Below are 15871 nucleotides of genomic sequence, written 5' to 3' on the forward strand. Positions count from 1 at the left end.
TATAGCTGCATCAGCATGTTGGGACCGGGTTAGATCCCCTGAAGTATTTATACCCTAGAAATGTAATTGCTCACCCTCTCCATTCCTGATCCTTCTATGAGGATTAGGTTGTGTTCCCTCAGCTTACCCTTCCTGGAGTCCACAATCAGCTCTTTGGTCTTGCTGACATTGAGTGGAAGGTTGTTGTTGTGACACCACTCAACTGGCTGGTAAATCTCGTTCCTGTATGCCATTTCGTCACCATCTGAAATTCTGCCAGCACTAGTTGTATCATCAGCAGTGGGCTAAGCACACATCCCCGTGGAGCGCCAATGTTAGTTGTCATTGAGGAGGAGATGTTACTTCCAATCCACATGGATTGTGGTCTTCTGGTTAGGAAGCTGAGAATCTAGTGGCAGAGGGAGGTACAGAATCCTAGGCTCTGTAGCTTTTCGATCGGGACTGTAGGAATGATGGTGTTAAATGCTGAGCTATAGTCAATAAACAGCATCCTAACGTAGGTACTTGCATTGTTCTGGTGATGCAAAGCCGCATGGAGAGCCAATGAGATTGCGTCTGCTGTAGAGCTATTGTGGTGATAGTCAAATTGCAGTGTGTCAAGGTCCTTCCTGATACAAGGGTTGATTCTAGCATGAGGAAAAGGCATTTCCTCACCATAAATGTGAGTGCTGCTAGATGATTGTACTGGGTAATCACTCAATTGTCTTATGACAGTGGCATAGAACAGTGGTCCCTAACCACCAGGCCGTGGACCGGTACCGGGCCGCAAAGCATGTGCTACCGGGCCGCTAGGAAACAATATGATTTGGCGACCGCTAACTCCCCTGTATGTGTCAAAAACCACCACCCCCAAACCCAAAAAAACACAAAAAATGACTGAAACTCAATGGAGGATGGAGGTGGCAGCTCGGTGCCATCTCATCAAGAGACCCACTCATTTGACTATTGACTGGGATAGAAACAAAAGAGGAGGCAGAGAAAGTGACCAAAAGAGAGGAAAAACAGAGAAAGAGAAATCGATTAAAAAAAAGAAACAGAGACAGAGACAGAATAAGATGTAGGCATGAAAACATTCCTGAAACTGAAAAGTGGGTTGTGTTGGTTTCACATTTTTTTTCAATTTGACACTGTGGATGATGGATGGTGGATTATTGGAGTCACCAAGGTAAATACTGTAGCATGTTTGATCCTGGACAAAGTGTTGGAGGACACTCCAGGTCTGCAGGAAGAAGAGAAGGAGCGCAGGAGCCAAACAGGACAGCGCCAGGAGAGAAGAACAGAAATACTAGGGGCTGTGAGTTTCCCTCATCTCCTCACGGGTATAGGTTATCCCTCATCCTCTTTACTACCTGATTAGGCCACCAGTCTTTATCCAAGACCCTGTGTATCTGCCTTAACCCTATTCTGGCTTAATCCCCAAACCCAGCATCGATACACACTTCAGAATCAGAATTATTATCACTGACACAGGTCATGGAATTTGTTGCTGTGCTTCCGGTAAGATGGCAGTGCTTGCGAATGCAGTGGCCTCTCCGAGGCCAACTAAAAGTGCCTTTTTCTTTGTAAAGTTTGTTCTTTTTACGATCCAAAGACAATTCTACTCCAAGAACATCGGGTACTGCAAGGCTACTCCATCAGCGAGCTGCTCGTTGATCGGAGTAGCTGGACCGGTGTCAGCAGCAGAGCCGGCCGAGGGGTCGAAGGGGTCAGCCGAAGTGTCGGAGGAGGTGGTCGGGATATCAGTAGAGCCCGCTGGGACGTCGGAGGGGCCGGCCGGGATGTCAGCGGAGCCCGCCGGGACGTCGGAGAGGCCGGTCAGAATGTCAGCAGAGCCCGCCGGGACGTCGGAGGGGCCGGTCGGGATGTCAGCGGAGCCCGCCGGGACGTCGGAGGGGCCGGCCGGGATGTCAGCCGAGCCCGCCGGGACGTCGGAGGGGCCGGTCAGGATGTCAGCCGAGCCCGCAGGGAGGTCAGAGGGGCTGGTCGGAATGTCAGCGGAGCCCACCGGGACGTCGGAGGGGCTGGTTTGGGTTTGAAGGAGCTGATCTGGCTGCAGACCATGTTGCTGCCTGCTATTCGTCAGCATCAGAGTTGGTGCAGTATAACAGTGGGAGATTGTCTCGGACATTTCACTTGCAATTTCAAGTGATAATGTAAGTTGCCACAGACCTGTTACCCTTGCCTGATGGAGGGACAGTCGACATGGGAGCTGGGTAGCCTTGGTCGTACTGAGAACTAGGCCTCAAGCCTCGGGCTTGCCTGCTGCTGTATATCAGCTGAGAGAATAGGGGAGTCTGTACGATCAATTGTCAGACATCATCATTCAGGGTCTTGAACTATATCTGATTTTTCTTCCAGTATTTCATTGCTCACTATTTCGAATTACGTTACTGACTAGTTCTGCATGTTTGAATGTTTTCCACCTTGGCCCCAGAGGAAAGCTGTCTCATTCAGTTGTATTCATGTATGGTCCGAATGATAATTAAACTTGATTTGATTCGATTTTGATTCATGGCAGCAGTACTTTGCAATACATAAAAATGACTGTTACAAAAATAAATACGTAATACAAATGATGAGTAATGAGATAGAGTTCGTAAGCCTTATGGACCATTCAGAAATCTAATAGTGGAAAGAAAGAGTCTGTTCTTAAAACGTTGAGTGTGTGTCTTCAGGCTCCTGTACTCCTCCTTGACAGTGGTAAGGTGAAGAGGGCACGTCCCCAATGGCCAGGGTCTTGAATAACGGATGCAACCTCCTGAGGAACTGCCTCTTGAAGATATTCTCAGTGTCAGGGAGGACTGTCCATGATAGACTGGCTGGGCCTCTGCGGTCTCTAGCAGTCCTGTGCATTAGAGGACCCAAATCAGGCTGTGATGCAGCCAGTCAGGATGTCAAGATTACTTATGGTAAGTGGTTGCAAAGTCAATCTACAGAGTCAGGAACAGTAAGAAGGACAGGTACAGATAAAGGCAGGGACATTGATAGGGGCAGAATCATGACAGAGGCAGGAATAAGGGCACAGAGTGGAACAAGAACAAGCAGAACAGACACACAAGAAGGACAGAAAAAGGAAATTGGTCAAGTGCAGACTGAGGTGAGAAACCATTGTTGTATTTCTGTTGACCTCCTCGTTCTTATTACTTGAGACAGAGATGCCTTCAGAATGAAATCCAACTAGAAACCTAGACAAACCCAGGGCAACTTTCCCTTCCATTCTCTGCCACAGAACCTTCTGAGAGTAAGTTTCTACAGCCTCTCCACCAGTATTAATGTTGACACATGTATACCCTCTCAAAAGAAATCCTTTTTTGTCTTTTATTTATTTACTTAATTATGTTCAACTCTGATTTTGACCATCTGATATATTTTTTTGAAGGAGGTTATGACACAGGCTCATGACGATCAAATAAATGCAACTTCAAAATCTGCATTTGATAAAAACTGCAACATACATCGTACGTCCTGACGAAGGGTCTCGGCCTGAAACGTCGACTGCACCTCTTCCTATAGATGCTGCTTGGCCTGCTGCGTTCACCAGCAACTTTGATGTATGTTGCTTGAATTTCCAGCATCTGCAGAATTCCTGTTGCTTTTGATAAAAACTGTTAGTGTTTTTGTTATCTGTTCTCAAATGGCCACAAACTATGAAAAAAATTACACAATGTACAGCTTGAAAGAAGAAATAAAGACACAGTAAGCAGTTGTTGACTAGGCTATATAGTTGTCTGGTCTTTGATGAATGGCACGTTCATCAGCAATGGGCAACAATATCAGATTTAAAACTTCTGTCACTACATAACCCTGCTGCACATTTAAATCTCTGTGGCTTGTTTGAGATTGAAACTTTCTTCTGTGTTATTATTGAACCGTATAATTTCAGATGAAATATTGAATTGAGGCAACATCTGCATTCTTAAGCAGATGCAAAACACCCTCTGACACTAGTGAAGAGTTGGGAGTTTAGTTTGACATTCGGTTCAATATTTCTTATCTAATGTCTCTTGGGGAGCCCTTCTTTTCACACGGCGAACGCTGCTTTTCTGACTTACATCTGTGACTACCTTGCCTACAAAGCACTTTGGGATGTCCTGAGGATGTGAATTGCTAAGCAGTTGCACCAAGTAGAGTATTTGCAGTAGTCAAGTTTATGTCCAGGTTTGACTAGGATACCCTCATTGACAAGTAGTTGGCACTGCCTGAACTCATGACGAAGAGACCAGCAGATGAGATGCTGCATTGATGCCAGCAGTGGACCAGCATGTTCTGCAATTAAACCTATTTGTTCCAAAAATCAGATGTCTTTAATATGTGGCAGTGATATAATTCATGTTTATCACTAAAAATCACTTCTCTACATGAAAAGTATAACAGTGGAATGTGGTGAAGACCTGATGTGTGCATGTTTAGCTTTATATGAATCCCACAGAATTCAAAAGTTGGAGGTGCATGATAACCTTTATGTATGGCTTCTCTTTGTGAACAAAAACCCTGAACAATGGTATTCAGATTAAAGACTAATGGGAGTCTATTTGGGAAAATGTTCATGCATGTTGAACTTTTCACAAAGCACTTCATAAAAAAGTTCATTATTTCTTATTATCAAAAATGTGGTTAGGAACAGTCCATTCTGTTTCTAACCCCATTTTGAGAATATTAAATAATAATATTATTATTTTATAATAGTAATGTCAGGTTTTTCTCTCATCCTGGTCTATGTGCTTGGCCGCACTCTTTTCCCCAGGGTTTGTTTGTTCGTCATCTGCCATGTTATATGACATGTGCATTCCTGATCTTTCCATGACCATGATTGTTCCTGCTATATTTTTGTACAGAAGTGGTTGGCCGTTGTCTTCTTCTGGGCAGTGTCTTTACGGTGACCCCCAGCTACTATCAATACTTTTCAGAGTTGTCTGCTTAGCATCGGTAGTCACACAACCAGGATTTGTGCTATGCACCAGTTGCTCCATGGCTTCATGTGACCCTGATCGGGGGTGGGGGGGCAGCTAAGCAGGTGCTACACCTTACCCAAGGGTGACCTGCAGGCTTGCGGAGGGAAGGAGCACTTTCTAGTTCCTTTGAAAGATATTTATCTCCACCCCGCTACCCATTTTCCCAGGGGAGGGGAGTTTAAAACTGGAAGGCATAAGTCTATGGTGAGAGGGGACAGGATCAAAGAGAACTGAGGGGCAATCTGTTTACATGGTGACACAACTTGTTGTCCCAGAAGGGCTTGGTCCACACTGTATCTCTAAGTAAAATTAAAATGTTTAAAAGACATATCGGAAGGTACATGGTAGGAGGGATTTAGAGGGATATGGGCCAATGTAGGCAAATGGGACCTACTCAGGTAGAATACTTGATCAAAGTTCAAAGTAAATTTTATTATCAAAGTACGTTTATGTCACCATATTCATTTTCCTGTGGGCATTCTCCTCAAATCTATAGAATAGTAACTATAACACGATCGATGAAAGATCAATTAGAGTGCAGAAGACAACAAACTGTGCAAACACTAATATAGATAAATAGCAATAAATAACGAGGACATGAGGTAAGAAAATAAACAGTCCTTAAAGTGAGGGCATTGGTTGTGGGTATAATGCAATGGATGGGCAAGTGAGTGTACTCATCCCCTCCTGTTCAAGAGCCTGATGGCTGTGGGGTAGCAACTCTTCCTGAACCTGGCAGTGTGAGTCCTGAGGCCCCTGTACCCTCCACCCGATGGGGGCAGTGAGGAGAGAGCATGACCTGGGTGGTGGGGAGCTCCAACGATGAATGCTGCTTTCCCTCAACAGCATCCAGAGTAGGTGCAAGGACAAGTTGTGCTAAAGGACCTGTTTTCCTGCTGAAAGACTATGACTCTAAATAGAGAAGCCCAAGTTGCTGTCACCTTGCTATCAGGATAAATAGTGCAGGTGGGAGCAGAAGGTAGTAAAAGACATTGATACACTGAGTGAATGAAAAGACAACAGAGGAAAATGTGGGGCTTTTGCTTTGGATATCAGAAAGGTAGATGGGTCTGAAAATTGTCTTGTGTCTAAAATGGATCACTGAAGCTATGCTGTGCACAGAGCCCATGATAGTTTTGTATGGACTCCCCAGCTATGGTCCAAAATGTTATGTATGATGGACATAAAAGTTTGCATACTTTGCATGCACATTTCCCAAGCTTTGTCATTGCTGACTTCCTGGAAAAGTCACTTGGGAAGTAGGAGAAAGGGGGCCGCCAGCTGTATAGATTAGGTTTAGTAAGTGTTGAGGTTGTAAATTATGTCTACTTTCGGGGTAAGGACCAGGGAGGAGTAGAACCTCTTTGAATGGATGGGAAGAGGTGTTATTGAAAGCATTAAGAACACCTCTTTAAAGAAGGACCCATCTCATATGTGTAGGAGACTTTAGTTTCTCTGGCAACAGCCCTGTATTGAGCAAAATAGATCTCAATCCACTGGTTAATTCCTGCTTCAGTGTGCATTTGACATTACCACCCATATCCAACAGCATCAGTGTGTATGTAGACTATCAAGATGGATTCAATTTAAGGACATTTTCAACGATGGTGGTGTACAAATATGTTACATTATGTGACAGAATTTCTGGTCATAGTTTCTAAATAGTGAGAAATTAGGGACAATGTAGAAGTAGTGATTCAGGGCTTACACATGAATCAATAAATCTGATGTGTTGGTATGTGTGGAAATCTGATGTGTCGGTGTTTCAGTGGAGTAAAGGAAATTACAGTGGCATGAGAGAGGAACTGGCCAAAGTTGACTGGAAAGAGACACTGGCGGGAAAGACAGCAGAGCAGCAGTGGCTGGAGTTTATGTGAGAAATGAGGAATGTGCAAAACAGGTATATTCCAGAAAAGAAGAAATTTTCAAATGGAAAAAGGATGCAACTGTGGTTGACAAGAGCGGTCAAAGCCAAAGTTAAAGCAAAGGAGAGGGTATGCAAGGAAGCAAAAATTAGTGGGAAGACAGGGGATTGGGAAGTTTTTAAAACCTTACAAAAGGAAACTAAGAAGGTCATTAAAAGAGAAAAGATTAACTATGAAAGGAAGCTAGCAAATAATATCAAAGTGGATACTAAAAGCTTTTTCAAGTATATAAAGAGTAAAAGACAGGTGAGAGTAGATATAGGAATGATAGAAAATGATGCTGGAGAAATTGTAATGGGAGATAAGGAGATGGCAGAGGAACTGAACGAGTATTTTGCATCAGTTTTCACTGAGGAAGACATCAGCAGTATACCGGACACTCAAGGGTGGCAGGGAAGAGAAGTGTGCGCAGTCACAATTACCACAGAGAAAGTACTCAGGAAGCTGAATAGACTAAAGGTCGATAAATCTCTCGGTCCAGATGGAATGCACCCTCGTGTTCTGAAGGAAGTAGCTGTGGAGATTGCGGAGGCATTAGCGATGATCTTTCAAAAGTCGATAGATTCTGGCATGGTTCCGGAGGACTGGAAGATTGCAAATGTCACTCCACTATTTAAGAAGGGGGCAAGGAAGAAAAAAGGAAATTATAGACCTGTTAGCTTGTCATCGGTGTTTGGGAAGGTTTTGGAGTCGATTGTCAAGGATGAGGTTACAGAGTTCCTGGAGGCATATGACAAGATAGGCAGAACTCAGCATGGATCCCTTAAAGGAAAATCCTGCCTGACAAACCTATTACAATTTTTTGAGGAAATTACCAGTAGGCTAGACAAGGGAGATGCAGTGGATGTTGTATATTTGGATTTCAGAAGGCCTTTGACAAGGTGGCACACATGAGGCTACTTAACAAGATAAGAGCCCATGGGATTATGGGAAAGTTACATATGTGGATAGAGTGTTGGCTGATTGGCAGGAAACAGAGAGTGGGAATAAAGGGATCCTATTCTGGTTGGCTGCCGGTTACCAGTGGTGTTCCACAGGGGTCCATGTTGGGGCCGCTTCTTTTTACATTGTACATAAACGATTTGGATTATGGAATAGATGGCTTTGTGGCTAAGTTTTCTGATGATACAAAGATAGGTGGAGGGGCCGGTAGTGCTGAGGAAACGGAGAGTCTGCGGAGAGACTTGGATAGATTGGAAGAATGGGCAAAGAAGTGGCAAATGAAGTACAATGTTGGAAAGTGTACGGTTATGCACTTTGGCAGAAGTAATAAACGGGCAGACTATTATTTAAATGGGGAAAGAATTCAAAGTTCTGAGATGCAACGGGACTTGGGAGTCCTTGTACAGGATACCCTTAAGGCTAACCTCCAGGTTGAGTCGGTAGTGAAGAAGGCGAATGCAATGTTGGCATTCATTTCTAGAGGAATAGAGTATAGGAGCAGGGATGTGATGTTGAGGCTCTATAAGGTGCTGGTGAGACCTCACTTGGAGTACTGTGGGCAGTTTTGGTCTCCTTATTTAAGAAAGGATGTGCTGACCTTGGAGAGGGTACGGAGAAGATTCACCATAATAATTCCGGGAATGAGAGGGTTAACATATGAGGAACGTTTGTCCGCTCTTGGACTGTATTCCTTGGAGTTTTGAAGAATGAGGGGAGACCTTATAGAAACATTTCGAATGTTGAAAGGCATGGACAGAGTGGATGTGGCAAAGTTGTTTCCCATGATGGGGGAGTCTTGTACGAGAGGGCATGACTTAAGGATTGAAGGGCACCCATTCAGAACAGAAATGCGAAGAAATTTTTTTAGCCAGAGGGTGGTGAATCTATGGAATTTGTTGCCACGGGCAGCAGTGGAGGCCAAGTCACTGGGTGTATTTAAGGCAGAGATTGATAGGTATCTGAGTAGCCAGGGCATCAAAGGTTATGGTGAAAAGGCGGGGGAGTGGGACTAAATGGGAGAATGGATCAGCTCATGATAAAATGGCGGAGCAGACTCGATGGGTCGAATGGCCGACTTCTGCTCCTTTTTCTTATGGTCTAATAAAAACTATTAGATAACAAAAAATGACAAAGTTAATGGAATGCGACTCTTTTCCTCATTGGGTTTGTATAACAGTAATGAGTAAGCTACATTCAAGATAATTGGAGCACTGGATAGATTTCCATCTGGTTCAGTGGGGATGAGCAGCAGCAGAGAATAATAACAAAGTGAAAAACATTAAGTTAAGAAGATAAGTTACATAGTCCAGGGTTGTAAACATTTTGACTGAAGATTAAATTCACTGATGGTGTAGCTACTGGCTACTTCCTCTGAAAGGAAAATCATTTAAGGATAATGATAATATTTAAGGATAGTCCCGGGTGATTTAAATATCATGAATGCTTGACGTAGTTTGTACATGAAATAGAAACAAGACTCTTTTGTCTCAGTAACCAGAAAAAGGAACATTGCAACAGTAATTCATTCAGAGTCTGTCAGGAAATGTAGAGGAGGCTTGACCCAAAAGTAGGGCAGCAGGGACAATTTAGCAGTCAATAATATCTTACTAGTAAACTACAAAATATCAAGCCACGAGGGGCTTCAAAACAAGAGAACAGATGCAAAACTCACAGGTAACAAGGTAACTGAAGGCTAGGAGCAACAGGTTTGAGGCTGGCTGGTATGACGGGTGAGCAAAGGACTGAGGATGAGAATTGGGTTTAATAGGCTGCAGGTGATGAGTTGGAAATGATTGGCAGGTGATTCCTGTTAGCTGGATGGAGACTAGGAGGTACCCGCCTGTGCAGGCCTGACAGGAAACCCCCTCCTACAGCCGGCACCCAGTGGCCCAGGATGATGCAGATGGGTCCAGTGCGATGGCTACAAGATGAAATTGACAGCTAGGATGGCCCTCTTCCAAGCATTATGGCTTGGTGTACCAGGCCCTTGCAGATGGAACCTGAACCATTGCTCCAATGCAGGGAACAACAAAGGATGGCAGCTATTGTGCATTTGCAATCTATCTTAGTACTTAATTAGATAGTGCCTATATCAAAACTCAACGCTTCATGCTCTGAATGTGTGTTTATTTCTCATTCTTGCTTCCATGCTCCCTCACATCATGTGTTGTTCTGTCCCAGACTGATTACATCATCACGTCAAACTACATTAACTGACCTTACCATTTCAATACAAGACATCCTTCCTTTCTTGAGAAAAGAACTTCAATATTTTAGAACACATTCAGCTCACAGATTTAACCATTTCAATTCAACACATATTCTCTGATATGCATGACTATAACCAACACATTTTCTGTTTTAACAACGATAACACCGGAAATGAAAACTTCATTTTCAACTTACAACAGTTTTCATTGTTTCAAAACCCATAACTTAAAGCTCTACTTCAATAGAAAATTGTTAAACTTCAGAGGTTGTTTTCTAACCCTTTGAGGTTTCTCAAACAGTTTCTCTTTGTTTTCAATGTCTGATAATAGCTTTAGCTCACTGTGATCCTGAGCTTGGCTGTAACTGTCCATCATATTGTCCTCCCGTCCCGGTACCACATTGTCGAATCCGTGAATTTCCTCCTGTTTGTCAAAATTCTCTCGTGTTGAACTTTTCTACATGTGTGGTGCTCTTTGCATACTGCACTCCAGTTGGAGATTCAACTACCACTTGATTTCCTGTTTTCCTCACCACCCTATGTGGTGTTGTGTTGAAAGTGTGGTGAATCTGTCTACTTTTTCTTGCTGGATAAGCACAGTGTCCCCAACTTTTACTGTAGACTCTTGTGCTCCTCTTTGATCATCTGCTTACAGCTTTTACTTTCCTTTTTGTTCTGCATCCCGATCTCGCAATTCCAGTTCTGCTGTGTGTACCTCCTTGATGTCTGGTAACTACCCCCCCCCCACCCCCATTTTTCAGTTGTAGAGAAATTCAGCAGGATTTTTCCCTGTGGTGGCATGTTCCACACATCTATACACAGTCACATCCTTTCTCAGTTCACGTTTCCAGTCAAGTCCTTCTGCTCAAGCAATCCTAATCCTTTTCAACAACAATGCATTGTGGCTCCACTTCAGCATTTACCTGAGCTCACTTTGGCGTTGTTTCCAGGTGTTTAATTCCATTACTCTCATAATATTCCTTGAACTGTTCAGATCTGAATTGGGGTCCATTATCTGTTTTGATAGATATGGGCAGTCCATGTCTACTGAAAATGTTCTCCAGACTGTCAGTAGCTCTCTCTGCAGTTGTAGAGGTCAAAATATCATATTCCTAAAATCGGCTGTAGTAATCAACTCCTACTAGAATGGAATGGTTTGTTGGTAATGGTCCAGACAAATCAACAGCTACCTGCTGCCAAGGACCATTCAATAACAGTGTCAGTTTTAGTGATTCTGGAGGGTCAGGTCTAGATACAGTTTGACAGCCGTGACAAGCTTTGCAGTATTTCTCAGCTGCTTTATCCATAGCAGGCCCCAAACCTTGGTTCTGAGATGCTGTTTTGTACCAACTATTCCCAAGTGTCCTTCGTGAGCTGTAGGAGTGCCCGTGTGTGCAAGGTGTTAGGTAACACAATCCGTGTCCCTCTGAGGATAAGATGACCCACTACACACAGTTCATTTGCAATGGGTGCATATGCCTTACAGTTCTCGAAGTGGTTATTCATGATGGCTTTACGCACCTCCTACAGCTCTGGATCTGTGGCTGGTGCTCTCTCCACCTCTCGTGTTGTCAGGGCTTTATGAACAAGACACACTCCTCTGAATCATGCTTGTGTCTCTCTTCCTGAGCAGTCTCTCCCAGTGGCCCCGACAGTGGGTCTTCAATGCTCTGTTTTCCTGGCCCATGTGTGACTCTGTAGTCATATGGTTGCAATCTCAAGACCCACTGCTCTATGTGTGTGCATGGTTTAGATCACGGGCTGTAAATCATCTCCAAAGGTTTGTGATCTGTAATCAGGTCAAATTTTCTCCCGTACAAATAAGGATGAGTATTTGTGAATATTTCCATTCACAGTCTGTGAGACTATGACTCACACAACATACAGGGACCATTTCTTCATTTTGCTGTTGCATGGGTACTGCCTCCAGTCCGACTGGACTGGCATCTGCTGTTATTTTAGTTGGAGCGTCTACAAACAGGCCAATGTACCTGCTCTTGCTAGCTCCTCTTTAAGGACTTTGAATGCTTGCTTCTGCTGTCCTCCAAACTTGAACTAGGTGTCCTTCCTGGCCATTTGTCTCAGTGGTTCTAACAAAGCTGCAAACTGTGGTATGCATCTGCTGCTGTGGCCAACAAGACCCTGGAATCTCTTCACTTCTGTGGCATTTTATGGTTCACGAGCCTCCATTACTGACCACACTCTATCCTCAGGTGGTCTGATGCCTTTCTGTGACAAGAGAGTTCCCATGAAAACTAGTCCGTCCATGTTGAACTGACATTTCTCCGGGTTTAGTGTCAGTCCACATTCTGCAAGTCTCTTTAAGACAGCATGCAGACTCTCATTGTGCAGTTTTTGGTTAGATGCATGTACAATCACATCATCTGAGATGTTCTCAATTCCTTCAATTCCAGCTAAAGCATTTGCTATCTCATGCTGGTACTGCTCACTGGCTGATGAATGTCAGTCTCCTGTACCTATGCACCCCATTATGCACAGAAAATGTGGTTATCTCTCAGATTCAGGAGTTAGTTCTAACTGGTGATGGCCCTATTTCAAATCTCGTTTGCTAAACACTGCAACTCTATTCATACCCTGTAGTATCTCATGTTGTCATGGTCCGGTCTGGCAATCCCCCACCTTTCCATTTGCCTCAAGATTTGGGCCTCGATCACCTCATTTAGATTCCAATCATTCCCAGGTACCACTAACGCACGCACCTGCTTCCCATCAAACTGCAGGATAAAAACCATGTGACCACAGCAAGAAGGCACTAGAGTCAGTAGATCATGTAGTTTTGTGTTGCAGGAAGTATGGGATACAGAGAGAGATGGTGAGAATTAAATTAAGGGAGTTCAGGGAGCAGGAATTCACATTAGAAGGGTTGCTGGGCATGGGTGAGAGAGCACAAGTCCGGGTATTTTTAGCGTTTTTAAGGGGTACAGGGTTTTTTTTTAAAGGATATGATGGATAAACAGGAATAGGGTACTAGGAAGGTCAAAGATGGGAGGGTAATGTGTGTGTGTGTGTGTGTGTGTGTGTGTGTGTGTGTGTGTGTGTGATTGGGTGAAGGGATTTAGAATGTATGTCTAGTGCACATTCCGGAGCAGAGGTTGGCGGTAATGCACCATGAAGCTGGATGCCAACCGCCGTAAAACAAGATACAAACAGACAGACAGAAGAAGGCGCTAGTTCGTTGGTCGAGAGTAAAACCTTGTTTCCTATTCCTGAGACTTGTTAGTTCTAAGCTTCGCATCGTCTCCTGGATATTGGCTCTCCGTTCGCGGAGGTGCTACGCCTAACGACTCTGCCTCAGCATCTGTTTCCTACACGTGGGTTCGTCCCCAGCCACGTCCTTGCAAGAGAACGAACTGGCCAACATGAACCCAACGAACACGAATCCTCTGCAACAAGCCCTCGCCAACAGGATTCCCTATGGGGCTTGCACGATCGGCTGCTCCGGGAAGTCATGGAAAACCTCCGTTGCCTGTCAGTAGACGTAAGAAAGGTCAGTGAACAGGTCGACCGAGTAAACACCCATCTTACCCCGTCGACTCCGGGAACTCCGTCTGACCAGCCCAGACAGCCTGTGGTGGCGACGCCCGAGGCGTCAACAACACGTCCGCTAAGGGAGCCGTGCGTCCCTGAACCAGAACCCTACGCTGGAGATCTGGGGAAGTGCCGGGCTTTTCTGCTACAATGCTCCCTGGTGTTCGAGCAGCGGCCATCCACGTACGCCACGGACAGATCTAAAATAGCTTACATTATGGGGTTGTTACGAGGAAATGCCTTAGCGTGGGCTACCGCGATCTGGGATAGTCAGCCGGAGATCTGCTCTTCCTTCCCCACCTTCATCTCAGAAATAAGGAAGATTTTTGACCATCCCGTCTGCGGTAAAGATGCCGCTAAGCGGCTACTCACCCTCCATCAAGGCTCACGTAGTGTTGCAGAATACTCCGTGGAGTTCCGGACGCTAGCGGCCGACTCGGGCTGGAATGATGAGGCACTCCAGGAGGTATTCCGGCAAGGCCTCTGCGACAAGGTAAAGGACGAGTTGGCGGCTGGGGATGACACTAACAGCCTGGATTCATTGATCTCCCTAGCCACCAGGCTGGACAACCGACTCCGAGATCGACAGAGGGAGAGAACCGGTCGTCCTTTGGCCACCCCACGGCATGCTTTACCATCTCCTCTCCTCCTCCCACTCGTAGAATAGCATCCGGCCCAGCCGTTTCCACCAGCCCGGAAGAGGAACCAGTGCAGTTGGGACGGAGCCGTCTCTCTCCCTTCAAGCGGCTCCGGAGATTAAGAGCAGGGGATTGTTTCTATTGCGGTAAGTCCGGCCATTTTCGTGACACCTGCTCCCTTCGGCCAAAAGGGGAGGGCTCACCAGTAGAAAGGGAGACCCTGGTGAGTCAGACCACATTCCCTTCTGTCCCCCAATCCCGGATGCAAGTCCAAGCCACTGTAAGCTACAACCAACAGTCCCAGTCCTTGTCTGCCTTGATAGACTCCGGTGCTGAGGGGAATCTGTTGGATGTAGATATAGCAACCCAGGCCGGAATTTCTCGAGAGCCGTTGACTACCCCTCTGGTAGCCCGGGCACTGGACGGAAGACTTCTGGCCCGAATCACTCACTGTACCCCACCACTGTCTTTGATTCTCTCGGGGAACCATCGGGAACAGGTACAATTTAACTTGATCTCCTCCCCTCAAGCCCCAATAGTTCTTGGGTACACATGGTTGAGCCGCCACAACCCTTGCATTGATTGGTCCACCGGGAGGATAGCCAGCTGGAGTCTGCTTTGTCACTCCACCTGTCTGCAGTCGGCCCTTTCCCCTGTGAAAACCACCTTGACCTCACCTGCAGTTGAACCCCCTGACTTGTCCAGGGTTCCAGCGGAGTACCACGACCTGGGACACGTGTTTCTTAAACAACGCGCCCTTTCCCTGCCTCCGCACGGACCACAGGATTGTGCTATCGACCTTCTCCCCGGAGCTCCTGTGCCCACAGTCGGCTGTATAACTTGTCCCGGCCAGAGAGGGAAGCAATGGAGGGCTACATCAGTGAATCTCTCGCGGCGGTCATCATATAACCATAAAGAACAAGTACCCACTGCCTCTGATAAGTTCTGTGTTTGAACCACTTCACGGAGTCACCATCTTCTCGAAGTTGGACCTACAAAGCGCCTACCATCTGGTCCGAATAAGGGAGGGGAACGAGTGGACGACGGCATTCAATACCCCTTTAGGCCACCTCGAGTACTTGGTCATGCCTTTTGGCCTCACCAATGCCCCTGCAGTCTTTCAAGCCTTGATTAACGATGTACTAAGAGACTTTATTAACCGCTTTGTGTTTGTCTATCTGGATGACATCCTAATCTTTTCCAGCAGTCCCCAGCAACACGTTCTTCATGTCCGTCAAGTCCTGCAGAGACTGGGGGAGAATAAGTTGCTCGCAAAGGCGGAGAAGTGCGAATTCCACGTCCCCTCGGTCAGCTTCCTAGGTTATATCATCGAGAGCGGACAGGTGAGAGCTGATCCCGAGAAGATCCGGGCTGTGACGGAGTGGCCCAAACCCACGGACCGCAAGCAACTCCAACGGTTCCTGGGGTTTGCGAACTTCTATCGCCGGTTCATCAGAAACTTCAGTCAGGTGGCGGCTCCTCTGACCCGACTTACCTCACCTGTCGCACCTTTCCTTTGCAACTCCGAGGCGGACTCAGCATTCGCGGAACTAAAGAGGCGCTTCACGTCTGCTCCCGTTCTGATTCAACCGGACCCTCCTGTCAATTCATTGTGGAGGTTGACGCCTCCGACTCCGGGGTGGGAATGATACTGTC

The 15871-nt window shown here is 45.8% G+C and overlaps 1 long non-coding RNA gene across 1 annotated transcript in view; it reads right to left on the minus strand.

Moving 5' to 3' along the window:
* LOC134357606 (uncharacterized) overlaps positions 1-14002 on the minus strand; it is a 59137-nt gene extending 45135 nt beyond the window's left edge. The window contains exon 1 of the long non-coding RNA XR_010020678.1: positions 13950-14002. This is a non-coding gene — a long non-coding RNA (uncharacterized LOC134357606). The remainder of the gene's footprint in view (positions 1-13949) is intronic.
* Between the last annotated feature and the right edge of the window lie 1869 nt (positions 14003-15871).

Source organism: Mobula hypostoma, chromosome 16 (assembly GCF_963921235.1).
Source record: "Mobula hypostoma chromosome 16, sMobHyp1.1, whole genome shotgun sequence".
NCBI lineage: Eukaryota > Metazoa > Chordata > Chondrichthyes > Myliobatiformes > Myliobatidae > Mobula > Mobula hypostoma.